At 34.5% G+C, this 20,042-nt stretch overlaps 1 long non-coding RNA gene across 1 annotated transcript; it reads left to right on the forward strand.

Moving 5' to 3' along the window:
- The first annotated feature begins 227 nt into the window (after positions 1-227).
- Positions 228-2,598, forward strand: LOC148849264 (uncharacterized). Its single transcript, XR_016101330.1, has 2 exons — positions 228-1,077; positions 2,031-2,598. It is a non-coding gene; the product is annotated as an uncharacterized LOC148849264 (long non-coding RNA).
- Positions 2,599-20,042: the final 17,444 nt, after the last annotated feature.

Raw genomic sequence — 20,042 nt, forward strand, 5'->3', positions numbered from 1 at the left:
CATTGATGACCGTTGATCACCGTTGATGAGATCAACGGTCACGATTCGTCGGGTGTGATCAAGAGGTACAATTCAAAGTTAACAGTCACCAACTGTTAACTACTTTTTAAACCAGCACCTACCTTTTCTTTATACCTCTTCACAAATTATTTAAGGAGTATGAATCTGACTCCAAAACACACAATTTCAAAATTCATTCTCTCTCTCTCTCAGTCCGGTCTGCTACAGTCTCACAGAATGTTTCTCTAGAGACTCTTCAACTTTGCTGGTTGTAGATTCTCGCCCAAGGCTCTGTTGTATCTTGAGAACGAAATTGCCTGCAACCCAACAACAAACTCAATAAAACTGAGTGAGGGCAAATAACGTTCTAAAGACAGTGTCTTCAGACGCGCCTCAGAGCTTCTCCTCCAAAGTTTCAGTGACCCCATCTTCCCAAACAAAAAGCATTCTCTCCCGTTGTGGCTTTTTTCTCTTTGGCGGTCGTGGCTCTTCTCTTTAGCGGTTGGAAGAGGTGGTGGACAGAGGAGATCGAACCTTCATCCACCGAAGCTTTCTCACTTTTTTCCTCCCCCTTTCTCTCGTTATCTTATCAACCCAGCCGACCTAGCTTCCTTTCCCCTGTTATTGTCGTCCCAAATGAATCGCCGTTGCAACTCCTAGTAACGACGACGTTCTTCTCTCTATTTCTCCCACTCATCCGTTCTCTCTATCGCTATCATTCTGTTCTCCTTAGTTCTTTTCTCTTCTCCCTCTCCCTCTCTATCCTTCTCTGTAGTCATTTCTTATCATCTTCTCATTAGCGCATCAGTAGAGTTACAGCGGTGAATGTCCTTTCTGGTTCTCACTCCATTTCAAGTCAGCAGTAGCAGAGGTTGTTGAATTCTCATCTTGCCTCACTGTGATTTACCATCCTAACCGAAATCCAAGAAGATTCCCTTCGTAGTAGCAAAGATAAAAAAGGAGTGAAGCAATTTTTCATTCTACCTCAACCATCATCGTTGTCCAAGATGAACCGACAAAAACCAAAGAAGCCTCCTCTGTTGCATTGACCGACCTCAGGCCAAAATTCTGAACCAGGTAAGTTCTAGTATATCTTGTAATCCTTTTGATTTGTCTGACCTATAACAACTAAGAATATCAAATGAAATCCTCAGTTGTGTTTGTTACTATTGCCGTTTACCTCTGAAACTTTTTGGGTTCCTTCGTCAATTACAAATTGGTGAGAAAATGGGTTCTAATTTTCAGGGTCATTGATACTTTGAATACTTAGAATTAAGACTATTTGATAGAGTAAAATGATAATATTCTATCTTAACAAACATATCTAAAAATTATCAGACCAAAAAAAACTTATGAAAGTGATTAAATGCTAGATACTCAATTTTTGAGCATATCGATACTTTGTGTAGAATGTGTAGGATGCAAAACCTTGTATTTTATATTATTTTGTATGTATTTGTATTGTATATATTTGTATTTTATATTATTTTGTATTTGTAAGAATGTCAACTTTTGGAAAATAAGGGTATGTTTGGTTTGCGGTCGGAATCGGAATCGAAATCGAAATCCTCCAGAATCAGAATTGGAATGGTCCATTCCCATAATCTGTTTGGTTCAGATAAGAATGAGAATGGGAATTAAAATCAGCAGGAATGGAATTTCATTCCCAAGGGAGGGGTAGGGGATGGCCATTCCCTCAAATGGGGGAATGCCATTCCAGCAAGAATGGGAATGGGATTCCGATTCCGTCAAACCAAACAGTTAGAATTGGAGTAACACATTCCGATTCCGATTCCAGACCCCTATTCCCATAAACCAAATGGGGCCTAAGTTCACTTCTGGTTTATAGTAGAAGTGAACTTTTCCTTGACTATTATAATGACAGAGGGGGAAAGGGGTTATTGGAAATGTGTTGTTACAATTTTGTAAATATTTATTTTCATTCTCATTTTCATCTTCTTAGTTGAATATTTAGTTGTTACAATTATGTATCTTATTCTTTTTGTTGTTTTTTGTCTTTATGCATCAAGGATGAAGGAACCTAGTAATGAAAATGGAAGCAATTATGAAGATGTCAATGAAACATCTATGGCATCAGGTTCTACTCGAAGGAGGACTAGATCTAAAGCTTGGGAACACTTCAAAAAAATAAGATTGGATTCTGGGGAGGAGAAAGCTATTTGTATATATTACGGAAAACAATATATGGGTGGAAGAGTAAAAAGACAAGCCACTTGTTGAGTCATTTACCAGGATGTCCTAAAATGAAAGAAATGTGCACTAGTAAACAACAAGCTGAAGTGAAGTTCAAATTTGACCGAGATACGAGTAGAATGGACTTAGCAAAGATGATAATGAAGCATGAGCATCCATTTTGCATAGTTGAAGAAGAATTTTTTAGATATTTGACAATAATCTTTAGCCATTATTTAGGCTTGTTTCTAGAAATACAATAAAGAATGTTGTCATAAAGATTTACATGGATGAAAAGGAGAAGTTGTACAAATACTTTGATGGCTTGGACTGTCAGATTAGCTTAACTAGTAATATGTGGATTTTGGAATAGAATTTGGGGTATTGTTGTTTAACAGTACATTTTATAGATGATGGGTGGGAGTTGAAGAAGAAAGTTATTGCATTTATGGCAGTTGAGTGTCCCCATGATGGAAACACTCTATATGAAGTTGTTATGGAGAGGCTGTTGACTTGGAACATTGATAAAAAAATATGTTTTATAATAGTTGACAATGCCTCTAACAACGATGTTATTGATGTGTGGCTCATTGTGACACTAGCAAGTGCACTAGCCGTTCAAGTAATAAAGTAGTGAGTGAAGTATCGTTCCCACGAGGATTTAGGAAACAATTACCAATACTAAATTGAGCACTTCTTATCTGATCAACAAATAAATCAAAACTTTAATGAAAGCTAAAAAATCCTAAATTAAAATCTATCTAAATCATTGGCCCAATTGCCTTCAAATCAGGTTAGAAGAGTAAGCAGTAAATGTCAATCTCAGAATTCAGCAATCTATCAAATTTGATCAGTCGAATAAATCATGATTGAGCCTTGGTTTGGTGAAACCCCAAAGTCATGAACAGCCTCTCTCAAGCGCATGTTCATCCTATGCATGAGTGACGGTTCTTCTATCTCTAGCAAGAATCTAATCCCCATGCATGCATTTCTTCAAACACTTCTAAGGCATCAATTCAAATCTGAATTGATCACCAACTGAATTGTGCAAGTTATCTCTAACCTTGCACTAAATTCAGTTCTTGAATAATAGATCTGAATTCCTAGAGTCTCTCTCAAGCACTCTAGGAATTCCAAGCTGTAGATTAATTCGGCCAATCTGAAAATTGCAGATCTGAATTCTCTTTCAAGCAATTCAGATCTTGCAATCTCAGATCTGAGAATTTAGATCTGAGTTTTGAAGGTTAGTTGGCCGAATTAATCTACAATAACACCCTTATTCAAGAAACTTCAAGTACAATTCATGACCATTTGAATGAATAAAAAAGAATTAGATTGCTGAACTGAAATTTTACAAGCTGAAATACATCAAGGAAGAATGGAAAAAAAAAGAGAAAGAAGAAAGAAAATATAACAAAGAAACTGAATTCGAATCAAAAGAGAATGAAACTACAATTGATTTATTACAAAAGATCTTTGAATCACAAACCCTCAATTCGAACTCACCTTCTCTTCTAGCTTGCTTGTCTTGAACTTCCTTCAGCCCTTCTTCTTCTTCTTCCTTGCGCCTAGCCTTCTTCTCTTCTCTTCTCTCAAGGTGGCCGAACCTCTAAGAGTGGGAGAGCCTTCCTCTCAAGCAATTGAACACCTCTCCCCCCTCCTAGAGGCCTCCTTATATAGTTTTTCAAGGGGGCTCTTGCCCCTTCTTGAAGTCTCTAGAATGGGGTGTATTACACCCCTTTCTTGAACTTTCTAGAGCTCTCTTGAAAGCCTCCTAAGGGCTGCTATTTGGGCTGCACTTAGGCTCTCTCTTAGCACATGATAGCTATACATTGAACTGCTCTTTTGGGTTGAGAATGGGCCTTCCTTGCTGAGCCGAATTCTACTCATAGCTAGGCTTTATTTTCTTGGGTTTTCTCAAGGAATTCACTTGCTCTTCTTGGACCGAAGTGCTCTCTCTTGCTTCCACGATCGGGCTGGACTGAAATTGGTCTTTTTGAACATTCTTTTCTTGCATTTTTCTTTCCTTTTCTTGGATTAATTATCCCTGAACTTATTCTTAGCATTAAGCTAAATTAAGGCAAAAATTAATAAAACCGGCATAAAAATCCATGCTAAAGTCCTCAAAAATTATAGATAAATTGTAAGTTCATCAGTTATGGTTAGGGAGCTTAGGAATCAGCTCTGTATTAAAGGTTCATTCTCATTGAATGGTGACCCATTTCATATGAGATGTGCTTTTCACATCTTGAACTTTATTGTGCAAGATGGGTTGAGAGAAATATCACTATTATTGCATAAGATTCGAAAAAGTGCTAAATATGTAAGACTAACACCCCATAAGAAGCAAAAATTTGACAATGTAAGAAACCAAGCAAAAGTATAGCATAAGAGAGGGATGGTTGTTGATTGTTCAACACGATGGAACTCCACATATGATATGTTGGACATAGTTTTAGAGTTGAAGGAAGCATTTTGTTGACTAGCCGAGCTCGACTGTGACTATAAGACTTTTTAAGTGTTACTTCCCCAACCTCAAATGTATTTTTTCCTGATATTTGCACAATCAAGCTTTTGTTGTTTTAGTGGCTAGATAGTGAACATGAGTATGTTCGTTCAATGGCAAATAGAATGAAGCAAAAATATGATAAATATTGGGATGAATGTTCTTTGGTGCTTGTGATTGCCATTGTACTTGATCCTAGGTTCAAGATGGAGTTTCTAATATATTACTACAATCTCATTTACGGAGAGACTATTGAGAGACATGTTACAAGAGTTAGAGAGGCAATGAATGACCTATATTTAGAGCATGTGGGTTTTAATATAGAGGATAGGTCACTTGTATGCTCTAGTATTGCATCTCAACCATTGAGGATTCGTGGTGCTCTAGATTTTTTAAGCGGTTTTGATCAGTGGTTGACTGTAGAGCGTCCAGAATGTTGTCTAGACTCAAAAGTCAGAGTTGAATCTTTATCTTGAAGAAAAACTATTTCCTAGAGGTGAAGAGTTTGATATTTTGATGGCCTGAAGTTTTCGAAGCTCTCTAGATTGGCATGCGATATTTTGGCAATTCTAGTATCAACTGTAGTATCCAAGGGAACATTCAATACTAGGGGTAGAATATGGATCAGTATCGTACTTCATTACTTCTATAAATGGTGTTAGCTCTAGTTTTTGGGCAAGATTGGTTAGAAGCTCCAACAACAAAAAGTAAGTTAAAAATTGGATCTTGAAGTAGTTGTTCTCTTTTCTATATATTTATGTTTATTTATATGTTTTTGTTTCTAATATGTGTTCTTTATTGTACATTATTATGTTTTAGAATTGGATCTTGAATCCGCTACTACCTGTCCTGTATGTGTGGCTTTTACAACTAACACTAACCGAACATGTAAGTTATGACAAATGGTCTACAATTAGCTTATTTGATTTACAAAATGTTTGTGCTTATCTAATTTGACCAAGCAAATATTTTGTTTCGGGATATTGAAGCATGTGCCATGCATCTAGGTTGGACATTTTTGCTTCACAGGTATTTTTTTTTATAATATTTTTTATAAAATATTTGCTATAATATTTGGATTGGATTGGACCTAGTTCATTTGTAATGGTTCATAGTGGTCTAGGTTGGGTTGAGGTTTTGAACCAATATCTAGTCTATTGATGGAAGATAAGAGTGGGGCTGTGAGGCTGTCAATGAACTAGGTTTGGGTTGGACACAATCTGAATTAAAACCAAATTGAACAAGTTGGAAAGTCCAATAGGACAATGGATTGGATTGGACCAGTCCAATCCAGTCCAGGTTGAATATATTGAGCAGTCCAATAAGTCAATGGATTGGATTGGACTAGTCCAATTTGGTCCAGGTTGGAAAGTCCAATATGACAGTTGTTTACAGTATGTGGTGTTTTGAAGACCACCTTTTTTTGTCATGCTTGTTGTTTATAGTAGTGGATAAAATTTTTAATAAACTGTTGAAGGGGACTGGTGAAAGAAATATCTTTTGAGGTTTTAGAGTGGGGATAGAAAATCAAGTACTGTCCCACTTGTAGTTCATGGATGTCACAATGATTCTGGGAGAATTTAGGGGAATACAAGATGTGAGGGCTTTAAGGTAGATTCTGGAAATAGGGGAGAGGGTTACAGGTTTGAAAGTTAATTTAGGGAAATGTAGATTGGTGGGGTTTGGAGAGGGGGATCCCAGAGGAGGCTGAAATTGTTTTGGGATGTGAAATTCAAGAGTGCCTTAGATACTTGGGGCTTCCATTGGGGGGCAATCCTAGAGGTGAGATTTTTAGAGGGCATCGTTTAAAGGTTTGTTAAGAGGCTGGTCTGGTGGAAAAAGAATTATTAGCCACCAGGTCTGTTTGGTCAGTGATTTTAGTTTTTAGGTCTGTTTCTTGATATTTTATTAGCAACCTAACTTCATCAGGCCATGCCATGAAAAGTTCCAAATTTAGCCACCAAGGTTGGGGAGGGGGGGGGGGTTATGGACTTATGGGTATGGAGTTGGGGTAGTCTCCTTTATGGGCTTGGTTTAGGCTTCTAATTAAGGGGCTAGACAATCACAGCCCAAAGGTGAAATCTTGTGGGTGGTTTGGAGGCTACATTAATTTAACTTTGAAAGCTCTTTGAAATTCTTGACAATTTTGCATTGACTCTCAGCTCATCATGAGAAATTTTAATGAAATAATTTCCTAACAACAATATTTATTTCATTGTAACGTGAGCAAGAAAAGATAATTGAAAGTGTTTCTAGAATTTGGAGCAATGACCAAGAAATCAATGGTCCAAAATTTCAGATTGAAAGCTATATATATTTTCTTGTATATTTGAATTCAATGAGGCCTAAGGAATGTGTTTAAGCCGACCAAGAAGGATTTGAATATGTATGGGTTTGAAATTACCAAATTTGATGGGCAATTATTACTCAGTAAGCTAGCAGTAGATGTTCTCTGCCAAAGTTAGCTCACAGAATTTAGCTAAAGATGGACCTCTGATAAATTTTCTTAAGGGTCCCTTTGACTCATGGGAATAGAGGTTTAGAATTGGAATTGAAATGGATCATTCCAATTACAATTGTTTGGTTGGGCAGAATCAGAATCCTATTCTCATTTCTGGTAGAATCAGAGTCAGAATCTTATTCCAGCTGATTTTAATTTGTATTCTTATTCTTGTATGAATAAACAGATTATGAGAATATAAAACTGATTTTCCAATACAACAAAACACTGAGAGAAATTTGCTTCAATAGATATGATGGCCTTGATATTACCCACAAAGGCAACATGAAGCAACCCATGTGCTTGTTGACCCACTAATATATGCACCAGTTTAACGTGTATGTGGACCCCACATACATATCCACAAATGGAGCCACATGCATATCCACCAATGGCATGTGGGACCCACATTTTAAAATGTATATGGGCCTCACATACATGTCCACCAATGGTATGTGGGGCTCACCTTGAAAAATGTATGGGGCCCCACATACATGCCCACACATGGACCCCACATGCATGTCGACCAATGGCATGTCAGGCCCTTCTTGTAAAATGTACATAGGCCCGACATACTTGTCCACCAATGGTGTGTGGGGCCCACCTTGCAAAATGTATGTGGGCCCCACATGCATGTATACACATGGACCCCACCAAGGTTCAAAGTATCGGAAATGCCAACTGTATCAGAAAGGCAAATTTAAGATATGTAGCGGGATATGCCTTGGATACGCATGTGTATCGGAGAAAAACTAAGATACGCATAAGTACACTTGGAAACACTATAAATACTTTAATAAATCACAAAAATACATAAGCAACACTAAGTATAAGACATATATGAGGTGTATGTATGTATGTATGTATCTATCTATCTATATATATATATATATTAAATTAATATATTTTAATGGTTTTATGAAGAAATATATTGTAGTTAATTGTAATTTCATTAAAAATCCTATGCTTAACTATAATTTATAAATTATAATTCTTAAGTTTTAATGTTTTATGGGATGGGAAAAACCCAACTCTCCTATCCAACCATAAAACATCCATTGGCACAACTTTTATGTGAAAATATAATTAATAATTATTTATTTTCAAATATTATAAAATATAAATAAACATTATATAATGTATTAAAAAAATAGTTATTAAAGAGGAAATTTCAATGGCTTTGTGGATATGATAGACTGTCCATAGAATTATAATATATTCAATCATAGTGATCAAATGATAAAATATAAATAAATAAATAATTATTTTTTAATTCTAAAATTAAAAAAATAACTATTAAAGAAGAAATTTCAATTGGTCTGTGGATATGATAGATCATCCATAAAATTATAATATATTCAATTATTGTGATCAATTGATAAAATATAATTAATTATTATTTATTTTTTAATTCTAAAAATATAAAAAATAAAAAATAATAAAGAAGAAATTTCAATTGCTCTAATAGATAAATCCATAGATCTAAAACATATTTAGTCTTTATAGGCAGAGAAAAAATTACATTTTCAAAGTTTTTGTTTATTTATATTTCCCCCAAATGCCTTCATGAAATTTCCATAAATTTAATGACAACAAAAAAAAATTGTGATTTTGAATGTAAGAAATGTAGATCAACATAAATTTAAAGATTCAAGAAAAAAAAAAGAAATCATAAGATATTATAAAAAATTGAAAAAAATTTACCTATTCTTGCCATTTTTTTTTTCAAATTTTGAAAAAACTTAAAAAAAAATTAACGATTCACATTTGTTTCTAGCAATTTTTTGCAAATCTAGCACTCTAGGAATGAAGTTTGGAGTTTTAGAGTCGTTTGGGGGTGAAAGAAGGCTTATTTCGGGGAAAAGAAGTTTGCTTTCCCCCTTTAATTTTTTTTTAGTTTTTTGCCGTATCTTTTTCATTGATACGCCCCGATACACTCCCGATACGCATGAAAAAGACAAAACGTATAATTTTCATGCGTATCCCATATCTTTTTTTTCAAAGATGCGATATGGTATGCCTCGTATTAGGCGTATCGTATCGAAATTTTAAACCTTGGACCCCACATGCATGCCCACCAATGGCATGTCGGGCCTACCTTATAAAATGTATATGGGCCCTACATACATATCCATTAATGGTATGTGGGGCCCACCTTAAAAAATGTATGTGGGTCCGACGTGTTAAATGAAAGGTTTATTGGTCCACACACAAGACATTCATATATATAATACACGTATTTCCATCACATTACCAAACGGTCTTCTAACTTTTATGGTCTTTCATAAAATCAATGAAAAATATTTCAACTAAACAGTCTTTGGTCTTCCAAGATCTATTTGCAAAAGTTCACATTGTCTTTTAACTATCAGATCTTGTAATAGATCTTTTGGAAAAGACTTGCCAAACATACACTTATTCTTTCTTTATTGTTTTATTCGTCCTCTTTCAATGTCCCTTGAAACTCCATCGACTCAAGAAGAGTTAGCCGTTGACTCTTTCACCACTGAAGCTTACTCCAGTCAAGTAAAGAAGCAACATTCAATGCTTGGGACAATGGGGAATGTAGTAGCTTGTGCGTTAAGTCGTAGAACTTTATTCATCATGTTATCAATGCTTGTGCTTTAAGATTAAGGATGATACAATCATACAAGATACTAATGAAACTGGTACAAGTTAGTGGTCGCATCTTATAGGTCCATGGGATACATGTAGCCTCCAATTGTTGTTAATTACATAATTTAATGGGGTAGTTTTCAAAACTAACAAAGAAGTGTCCTTAACGATAATTCCTTCATTAAAAATGACCTCCTTATTTGCTACCAAGTTTATGATTTCAGTTTATTGGTCAGTTGTTTTTCCCATATCATATCTTTTCCATATCATAGTCAAACTGCGAAAAACTATGATGCAGAAAAGATATGATATGGAAAGAGTTTTCAAAATCCACATGAATTTTGATAAATAACACCTTATTTGATACCATGTTTATGATTTCAATTTATTGATCAGTTGTTTTTCGCATATTATATCTTTTCCATATCATAGTCGAACCCATTTCATTTTATTCATGTATATTGATCATTTTTGTTTAACATCCACTTATTATTGTTTAATTTAAGATGTTAAATCAAGTTTTATTTTTATGGTGATAAGAAATAGTTATTTATTTGTTTCTACATAGTGGTTTGACACGTTGATAAGCTTGATGAGTCCTAATTGGAAGTGGAGTTGACCACTCTCAATTTTTTTAAGTTATTTGAATTCTAATTGAAAATAGGAGCAAACCATTTTTGAAATACTATTTCCTGAAAAAATAGGAAGCCACGTGTCTGAATGGCTTTTACTCATGTATGCTGATCATTCTTGTTTAACACCCATTTTTTATTATTCAATTTAAGATATGAAAATGAGTTTTATTTTTATAGAGATGCATGAGAAACAGTTATTTAGTTGTTTTTTTATTTATCTACCTTAAAGAATGATTTGACACGTGGCTAAGCTTGAATATTACTAATTGAAAGTAGAGTTAACCACTCAAAACCTTTTAAAGTGAATTGAGTTTTATTTGAAAATGTGAACAAACCATTTATGAAATACTATTTCTTAAAAAATAGGAAACCATATGTTTGAAAATGGGCATTATCCCCTATAGAGGAGTAAAATGGGTTGTGCTGTGTCGTATCAGCCAGTGGGTTGTCTTGGGTCTTGCCACCCTCTCCAAGGATAATTTGGGGGTTCGCCTGGCACGACCCACAGCCTAAGCCCGTGCGGGCCCTTGTCGTGACACAGGCCTGGGCCGGGCAGGCTACAGGCCGTGTTGTGGGCTTGGGCCATGCTGTGCTAGGCCAGACGTTTATTTATTTTTTGTTTTTTTTTTGACATTTTTTATTTCTTTGCTAAGTAAAACTAAAATATTTAACTTTCCTTTGGACTTTGGGAACTATTTGAAAAAATAAGAAATCTAACAAAGAAATGAAAAAGAAAATACTTAACCAAATAAGAAGTCAAAGAGACAAAGACTCAAAGTGAATAACAAATTGGAAGAAAATAGGATTTTTATTTCATTTAAATTTGAACGGTACAAAGCATACAATGGTTGGATGAATGAAATATGAAAATTGGAAAATGGAATAAATTAATAAAATATAAAAAATACATAGTTACAAAATTAAAAATTAAAAATTATGTTATTAAAAAATATCAAATAAATTAAATAAAATTAAAATAAATTTTACAATAATTTGAAAAAATGCTATACAACTATTGAGTATATAAAAAATATTGACTTCATCATTTTCTCCTATTGTTCTTGACTTTGATCATCTACTTGTATACAAAATTTGAATGGTACAAAGTATACAAAAAATGCTATACAACATGTTATATATATATATATATATATTATATTATATATATTATGTGTTATAATATATAGAATATTATAAAATATAATATATTATTAATATAATGTAAAATATTTGTCTAGATCGGGCTTTGGGCTTGGGCTCAGGCCTAGGGCTTAGGTCTTGTCATTTTCTTTTTATAAAGAGGAAAAGCTCGGCTTAGGCCTACCTATGCACAGGTCTACCCGAAACAAGTTGACCATTAGTAAAAATCGACCAGCTCGGGTTGTATCAATTTTAAACCAAAAAAATTACAACAGTATTATTAAAAATAAATAAATAATTTAAATTTATAATATAAAATATTTTAGACTAAGAAACATGAGAATTTTTCCACTTCTTGTATTAAAATTTATATTTAATATATAAATGGTTAGGTCGGTTTACAAATGAACAAACCAAAATTGGCCCAACCTGGTCAGGTTGGGAAATTATTGAATCGAAGCTTATCAGAAAATACTAGAAAACCAACCAAGTCAAGTCAAGTTAGGTCGGGTTGGTCAGTTTCATCAGTTAGCTTTTGCTTAATAAAGCTTGTGCATCGCATGGGTCCCCACTAGTAAATGATAAAGCATATAAAAATGAAGAGAAACATGTGGCTATCCAACGAGACAAGTGACTTCAATATCCACCACTAAAACCTCTTGAAAAGTTCAAGAGGAACTAGACCTGCATGCATTTTGTGTTCTTGATTTTTATCTACAACTTCATTATTCTCTCTTTGTGTGTTCTCGGTTTCTAGAAGTTAACATCCACCTCATCATTGTTTGTGGGGTAAATAGAACCAAATGGGTTCCAATTGATTGTTCTCTGATAGAGTAGAAGCTGCCATAACTGTAACTAAGGTGGCAACATATGAGGCAAGTTTGTTCATCTTGGTTGGTTGCAAATTGAACCCTTCTTGAGCTTAGGTGGCATTTGATAACATTTTTCAGAACTCTGAAGTCTGAAAATGTTGCTTTTCAGACGTCAGAGGTGTTTGGAAATGTATCTGAATTTGAGTTTGAAAATTATTTTCAAATTTGAAATAATAAGACCTGGGCCAGGCGTTGAACTCATTTAGATGCGTTTCAGATCTAGCCAAAAAGTCCAAAATACCCTTGAAAACATGCTCGTGTTTCTCCCTTTCACTATTCATTTTCTCCACTTGACGCAATGGCGAACTTGTGGCGGCAAGTGACTCTTCTGGCAAAATAGCGGTGGCGAGTTTCAACCCTCTCTTCTCTCTCTCTCTCTCTCTCTCTCTCTCTCTCTCTCTCTCCTTTTTTCTTCTTCTTCTTCTTCTCTTGCCGCTACAACTCCTCCACCGTCCACGGATGGTGGCTTTCATCCACTATTTTTCATCTTCTTCTTCCTTAAGACATTATTTTTCTAATTATTAAATATTTTTTATTGCTTTATGGACTTTATTATTATTTTCATTATTATTTTAACTTTTAGTAATTTATTTTTAATTTATAAATTTATATGTATTTTCAAAATTTTCTTATTTTAATAAATTATTTTTTTATTTTATAATTTATTAATATTATTTTGAATTTAATAAATTATTTTATGAAATAGTACAAGTTGAACTCAAAGTTACCGAATAGTTTAATCTAGGGGTAAAATAGTACAATTAGTGAATTTTAGATGTTGAAGGTTTGATCCAACACAAACACCTTTCTTTATTCAGAACCTCTAAAAAGTCAAAAAGCAACTATGTCTCTTTTCAGGATTTCAGACACTTTTAATATCTTTTTAACTTTTAAGATTTCAAATTTATCAAACGCCACCTTAATTTGTATTACTATTGATCAAACCCCAACTTTGGCGTTAAACTGCTTTAGTCTATTATTGCTCTTGTTGTTTCTATATTTTATATTTAGGTGGTTTTCAAAAGTGTGAATATCTCATGGCATTAACTATTTCCATCCAAGCCATGAGATAATTGGTGTTCAATTAAGCTATACTATAGTGTGGGCCAAACCACAACACATCTCATTGTATCATCCATGATAAAACTCGAGTTCAGCTTCGGTCAAGGCAACGCCCGTTCAAATAGCCTTTACAACCTTGCATCGGGAATATCTTCGTACTTATGTGTTTTATTTCATGGGGCAATATTCCCAATGCAAGGTTGCAAGAGGCTGTTCATAGGGTGTAAGCACGGGCTTGTCCTAACTGAAGCCGATCTCATAAAACTCGTGGACTTATCCTTGCAACAGTGGTGAAAATTAACAAAAGTGATTCCATGCTTCTCATTTTACCCTACTTTTATGTAATTATATATAATGTTGCATTACTTTAATTTTTATTAATTAGTTTTAAAATAAGACTTTATTTTTTATAATTTTTATTAATTTTATTTATCTTATAAATAATCAATATTATTTATCATATTATCAAAATTATATAATTTTCTATTAATTTAATTTTTATTAATTAACTTTAAAATCAAGATTTTAATGTTTTACAATTATTATTAATTTTTATGAATTCCTCTAGTAAATTTTATTAATTAATTATATTATAGACAATTAATATTAGTTTGTATTATCATGGTTAAATTGCATTTTTTGAAATTATTTATATTGCTTAAAAAGCACAAAATAGTTTTTTTTTCTTGGTCAACAACATAGATCATCTCACATGTTGTGAAATGCATGGAATCAAAACATGTAATGTGGACTAAACTACGCACCATGTAGAATGCCTATGGGGATGTGGTGTGGTTTAGTCCACCTATTTTGTTCAAAGTGCAGAAGAACTCTTATATAGTGGCGTGGTGTGGACTTTGGCATGGGTGAGAACACACCACCCAATTTCTCATCCACATTATAGAACACCCCCTTAAGCCTCTTTGTACATCAAGACAAGTCGAAACTCAAATTGGTTTGTGTGCATGTGTGCTTGTAATTTTTCTATTTTTTTTCTATAATATAATTTCCATTTGATTTTTAATCAATTTTGTATTTTTCTTTTGCAATTTTTGTTTTTTGGTTTAAACATATATTTTTTGAATTTTCTTATGTATTTTTTTTTGTAAATTCTACAAAGAATCTGCAATTTTTTTTTGAGTTTTTGATCATTCTTTGTTTTTTTTTTTGCTACAATTTTTGCTTTTAAGTTAAGATATATAATTTGTTTTGAAAGTTTTATCATTTATGCATTTTTCTGCAATTTTTTATTTTCAACCGAAATATGCATTTATGAAAATTTTTATCATTTTTATGTTTTTCGTGAAAAATTTGCCTTTTTTTTTGCTAAAATATACAATTTTCTACTTTTTATCAAATTACGTGTTTCCTACATTTTTTTTTGTGTTATGAAAACACAAAAAAGTGTTGAGTCTGTTGGTTAAGCAAGTCAAAACAGGTGGTTAACATTCAATCCACATCAAACCCAATCCAAGTCATCCATTCGCCAACCCTACTAGGGAGTAGGAACAAGCTAAGCAAGGAATCCGGATCTGCTCCTCATGCCTACTTCACTGCTTGTTCCGGTCATACATTGGGAACATTTCCCATACTTGTGTGTTGTTTATTTATGGGGAGATGTTCCGTATACATGGCTGGATATGCTGTGAGGTCTGTGTGAGGAGCGCTCTATGAGGAGCAAATCTTGATTCCTAGGTGAGAGCTTGTTGAGGAATTCACATCAGCGTCCCACAGCACTTCCCAACCATGTATGCTGAGATGTACATGTGAAGCGCCAATGTGAACTCCTTGCGGAATCCAGTATGGTGATACCATGGATGACAAGATCATCCAACTTCACAATACATCACGGCCTTGCATTGGGAATATCTTCCCATGAATGACGAGATCAAGTACGGAAGATGTTTCTCAATGCACTGCTGAAAGAGGTGATCAAATCAGCCCTCCACAAAATTGCACCCCACAATGTCCCACAGCACATCCTGACTGTGTATTGGGAACATCTCCTGATGGTAATCTCAGAAATGATGATGTCACCATCGAGAGATAGTCCCAATACATGGCGGAGATGTGCTGTGGGGGGGGGGGAATCTTGTGGGGGCCAGATTTGAACTCCTAAAAGAGCTGTGAGGTTGTGAGGAGCAAATTTGGATTTGATACCGTATAACCATTGCGACCTGGGCACTGTATCTTTTCACTGACCTCAGTTTCAAACAGTTGGACGCAAATACAGGCCCACACATGCAGTTAAAATGGGCCGAAGATAATGAGTTAGATTCATCTAATGGTGGATTGATCATCTAAACTTACAAATGTGTTAAAGTCATGAGAGCCCCTGGTCGTGTTACATTGGAGCTCTCAATGGATTCCAACAATCTGATGTCCGATTCAACATCTAATTCAATTATCCCATTATCCCAAGTTTAGATGTTGGAACTTATTTATCAAATAGATGCAGATTTAATCTCATCAGATTTGATTAAAATAAATCTAATTAAAAATTAATACACATATATTATGCACAATTGTATAAATTTTATAACTAATAAATTTATTATTATATATTTATATACATTTATAATATATTTGGGACAAAAAGAATAAGGCATGGATGGTGATGATTAGGGGTGTGAATTGGACTGGATTTGGCCCAATCTAATCCAGTCCAATGTGAGTTCATTACAAATGGACCTGGTCCAATCCAGTCCAATGAATATTTTGGATCGGTCCAGTTCAATGTCTGGACTGTTCAGTCTGTTCAAATTCCTGTTAATTTAGATTTGTTCCAACTTAAACCTGGTCCATTGACACTTATATTCTTATCTTTTATCAATAGATCAGATATTGGCTCAATCCAATATAAATTCATTATAGATGGACCAGATCCAATCCAATATGTCTTGTTGGTTCATCCAATCCGTCCAAATTCAATGTCTTATTAGCCCATCCAATCTGTCCAAATTCAATGTCTTATGGACCCATCCAATCTCTCCAAATTGATTTTGATTTGGACGGAGTCCAACCCAAAACCAGTCCATTGACACCCATGTAAAATAGGCAAGTTGGATTCGGGTTGCAGTATGGGCAAGTTGGGTTGAGTTCCAATTGAGACCAACACAAACCAAACCCAACGTGTTTACATCATGTTCATCGGACAATAGGGATGGGCTTTTTATTGTCTAGAAGGTCTAGCCCAGCATCACAGCCCACTTTTAATGATATTTCATATTATGGGCCTTAACGGAATGCTCTTCATGCAGGGCTTATTAAAGACCAAGAGCTTTAAGCCCAGCGCTAATGACACCGAAGCCTCCCACGGAATTGGAGATGCCACGCTTGATATGTGGGCCATACACGTGCATAGTTTGATGATGTAATATATTTGGTGCCGTTTATCAAATTTTTTTAGGAAGATTTTCTGATAGTCAAAAGATGTCATGTGCTTTTGTCAATTGGACTAGATTTGGTTCAATCCGATTCAGTCCAATGCAAGTCCATTATAAATGGATCAGGTCCAATCCAATCCAATGAATGTTTTGGACCAATTTAGACCAGTCTAATTCAATGTTTGGACCGTCCAATCTGTTCAAATTCATGTTGATTTAGATTGGTTTCAACCCAAACCTGGTTCATTGACATATATATTCTTATCTTATATCAATGGACCAGATATTGGCGTAATCCAACCCAATCCAATATAAATTTATTATGAATGGACCAGGTCCAATCCAATCTAATAAATATTTTGGACCGGATTGGTCCGATCCAATATGTCTTGTTGGTCCATCCAATCCGTCTAAATTGATTTTGAATTGGACGAGGTCCAATGCAAAACTGGTCCATTGACTCCTTACTTTTGGGGTCTTATCTTTAAAGATTTAAACCATTTGGCAAGTATCTTAGTTTTCCATGGTCTACTGAATTGATAAATGAAAGATTTTAGGTGTAGAAAGATAAGAAGCTTCTTCCATATTTTTGGCCATTTTGAGCTTCTATGAGATTTTTTGGGCATAGTTTTTTTTTTGGCATATTTATACATAACCGAATTAAGCAGTTTTGGGCATAGAGAATTGCGAATTGAGAGAGTCTACAACATTCTTTGCATCAGATAAAATTAGAACGGATGTCCATTGATTATCTTTTGCATAAAGAAGAGCCTTCCACTCATATTTCAGCCACCACCGGATCCTTCAACATACTCCCATACCACCTGTAGGTAGGGGTGTTAATTGGACTGGTTCAATCCGATCCAGTCCAATGCAAGTCCATTATAAATGGACCAGGTCCAATCCAATCAAATTCAATGAATGTTTTGGACCAATTTAGACTGGTCCAATTTAATGTCTGGACCGTCCAATCTGTTCAAATTCATGTTGATTTAGATTGGTTTCAACCCAAACCCGGTCCATTGACATATATATTCTTATCTTATATCAATGGGCCAGATATCAACTTAATCCAACCCAATGTTATAGACGGACCAGGTTCAATCCAATCTGATAAATATCTTGGACTGAATTAGTTCAATCCAATATGTCTTGTTGGTTCGTCCAATCCATCCAAATTAATTTTGGACACCTTACCTGTAACCATAATAAAATTCGTGTAACAATCAAACACACAAATCCCATAACTAATCCAACCAACACCCCATCACATTTAATAACCACATTTTGATGCAAACCTCCTAATCTTTCGTCCAACGAAATAAAAATTCCAACAGAATAATGATTTATATCATTTGCCTCATTACCCCTTGATCTAAACATTCAAAATCCAACCAGTTGATTTAGTGACATTATTAAAAAGATAATTATTATGAGTTTTCCAAACAAAATACGAAGCAATTGCTAGCCATTTTAGAACTTCATGAGAAGCAGATAAGAATTAACAATCTCCAAAGCGAAATCTACTAAAGAGGAATACTGAGAAATGATTCTTATATTCAAAGGGCTACCAAAAAGAACAGCCCCAAGCATTCTTACACAAATGATGAGATCAGCTTCTATGAGAGCAAACCTGTACTCACACCACTTTAACAACCTTTTGCAACCTTGCATTGAGAATATCTTTCCATGAAATAAAGCACAAATGACATTAAGTTTTCAAACTTTATTTAAGATGTTTCCAAACTCTATTATCCTGAATAAGCCATGGGATCGATTCCATTTATGGGTTGGGCTGTGGCCCATGGGTCTAAACGTTTTGCTCCATGTCAGTTATAAATGTAAGTGAGAGATTGAGTGATTGTGGGTCATGTACACTTTAGGACTAGTGGAGTCAAATGATTGATTCTACAGTCCCTAAAACAACTATCAAGTTCAGCTAATCTCTTTCTCATCCCAACACTAATTAAAATCCAAACAAAGTTTGAAATTATAGAGAGGAGTGCACACTCCGTGCAAGTACCTAAAGGCACCAGTTGCAGTTGGTCTCCATACGCAACACATCTATAATGCTGATAAGCCAACCAGTGAATGGAAACATTCAAGACAATGATTCTAAGCATTAATTGGTCCATCTACATCATCAAACAAACTAACTTATTCACATGCAAAGCAGAGAGAGAGAAGGAATCTGATCTGCATGTGAAAAATGAAAACAAAAGAGCTCAGCACTGGATTGATCTGCATGTGAAAATGAAAACAAAAGAGCTCAGCACTGGATTGATCTGCATGTGAAAATGAAAACAAAAGAGCTCAGGAAAGATCAGACTGCATTTGCATATTCTGCTTAGTAGCAGACAGCTTTTTCTTTATTGACTAATCAGAGGCTGCACTTTTCAAGGCCATCCGCACCCGGGTGGTATGGGACGTTTATTATCATTATCCAAAATGCATATTCTGCATTTGCATTAGTACTGCACTACTGCCGGTCCCATGATCGATCCAAACATTGTATTAGCAATATGTTCCGAAGTCTTTGAATCGCTTTTTCAATTAAGGGGCGTTCTTTTTTTGGATTTTGAGAGGGGGAGTTTTTCAGATTTATGTGAGGATCACGAAAAATTTATTTTTCTGAGGTAAGTAATACCTATTTTCTAGGTGGATGAATAACTTTCCCACATAGGGAAAAGTTGTCAACACTTGAATACAGAAGTACTCCTTTTAATAATGTTTTTTTATGGTTAAAATGGTTATTGCCTTATTTAAATGGAAAATAAAAGAACATGTGTGAATGTATTTACTCGGGTAAGTCTTTTCTAGGAAACACTTACCCAGTGCATTTACCTGGGTAAATAACTTACCAAAAAGTGAATAGACCTTAAAGTTTTGAATTTGATGGAAACCCCATTCCAAATGCAACGTATTTGCAGCAATATATAACTTGGTAGCATCAATAGATAATTTGGGCTTGGGCTGATATGAGGTAGGAACATGAAATCCACCATGTATTTTTGTATTATTTGCACTATACATATTTGTATTTATATTCTTTTCAAATGGAGCCCTAAGTTCGAATTTCAGATTTGATATAATCGATTCAAATTTAATGTAATTGATTTCAAATTTTAAGAT

The sequence above is a fragment of the Nelumbo lutea genome, chromosome 6 (genome assembly GCF_056320005.1).
Source record: "Nelumbo lutea isolate HS-2025 chromosome 6, American lotus-T2T, whole genome shotgun sequence".
Taxonomy (NCBI): Eukaryota; Viridiplantae; Streptophyta; class Magnoliopsida; order Proteales; family Nelumbonaceae; genus Nelumbo; species Nelumbo lutea.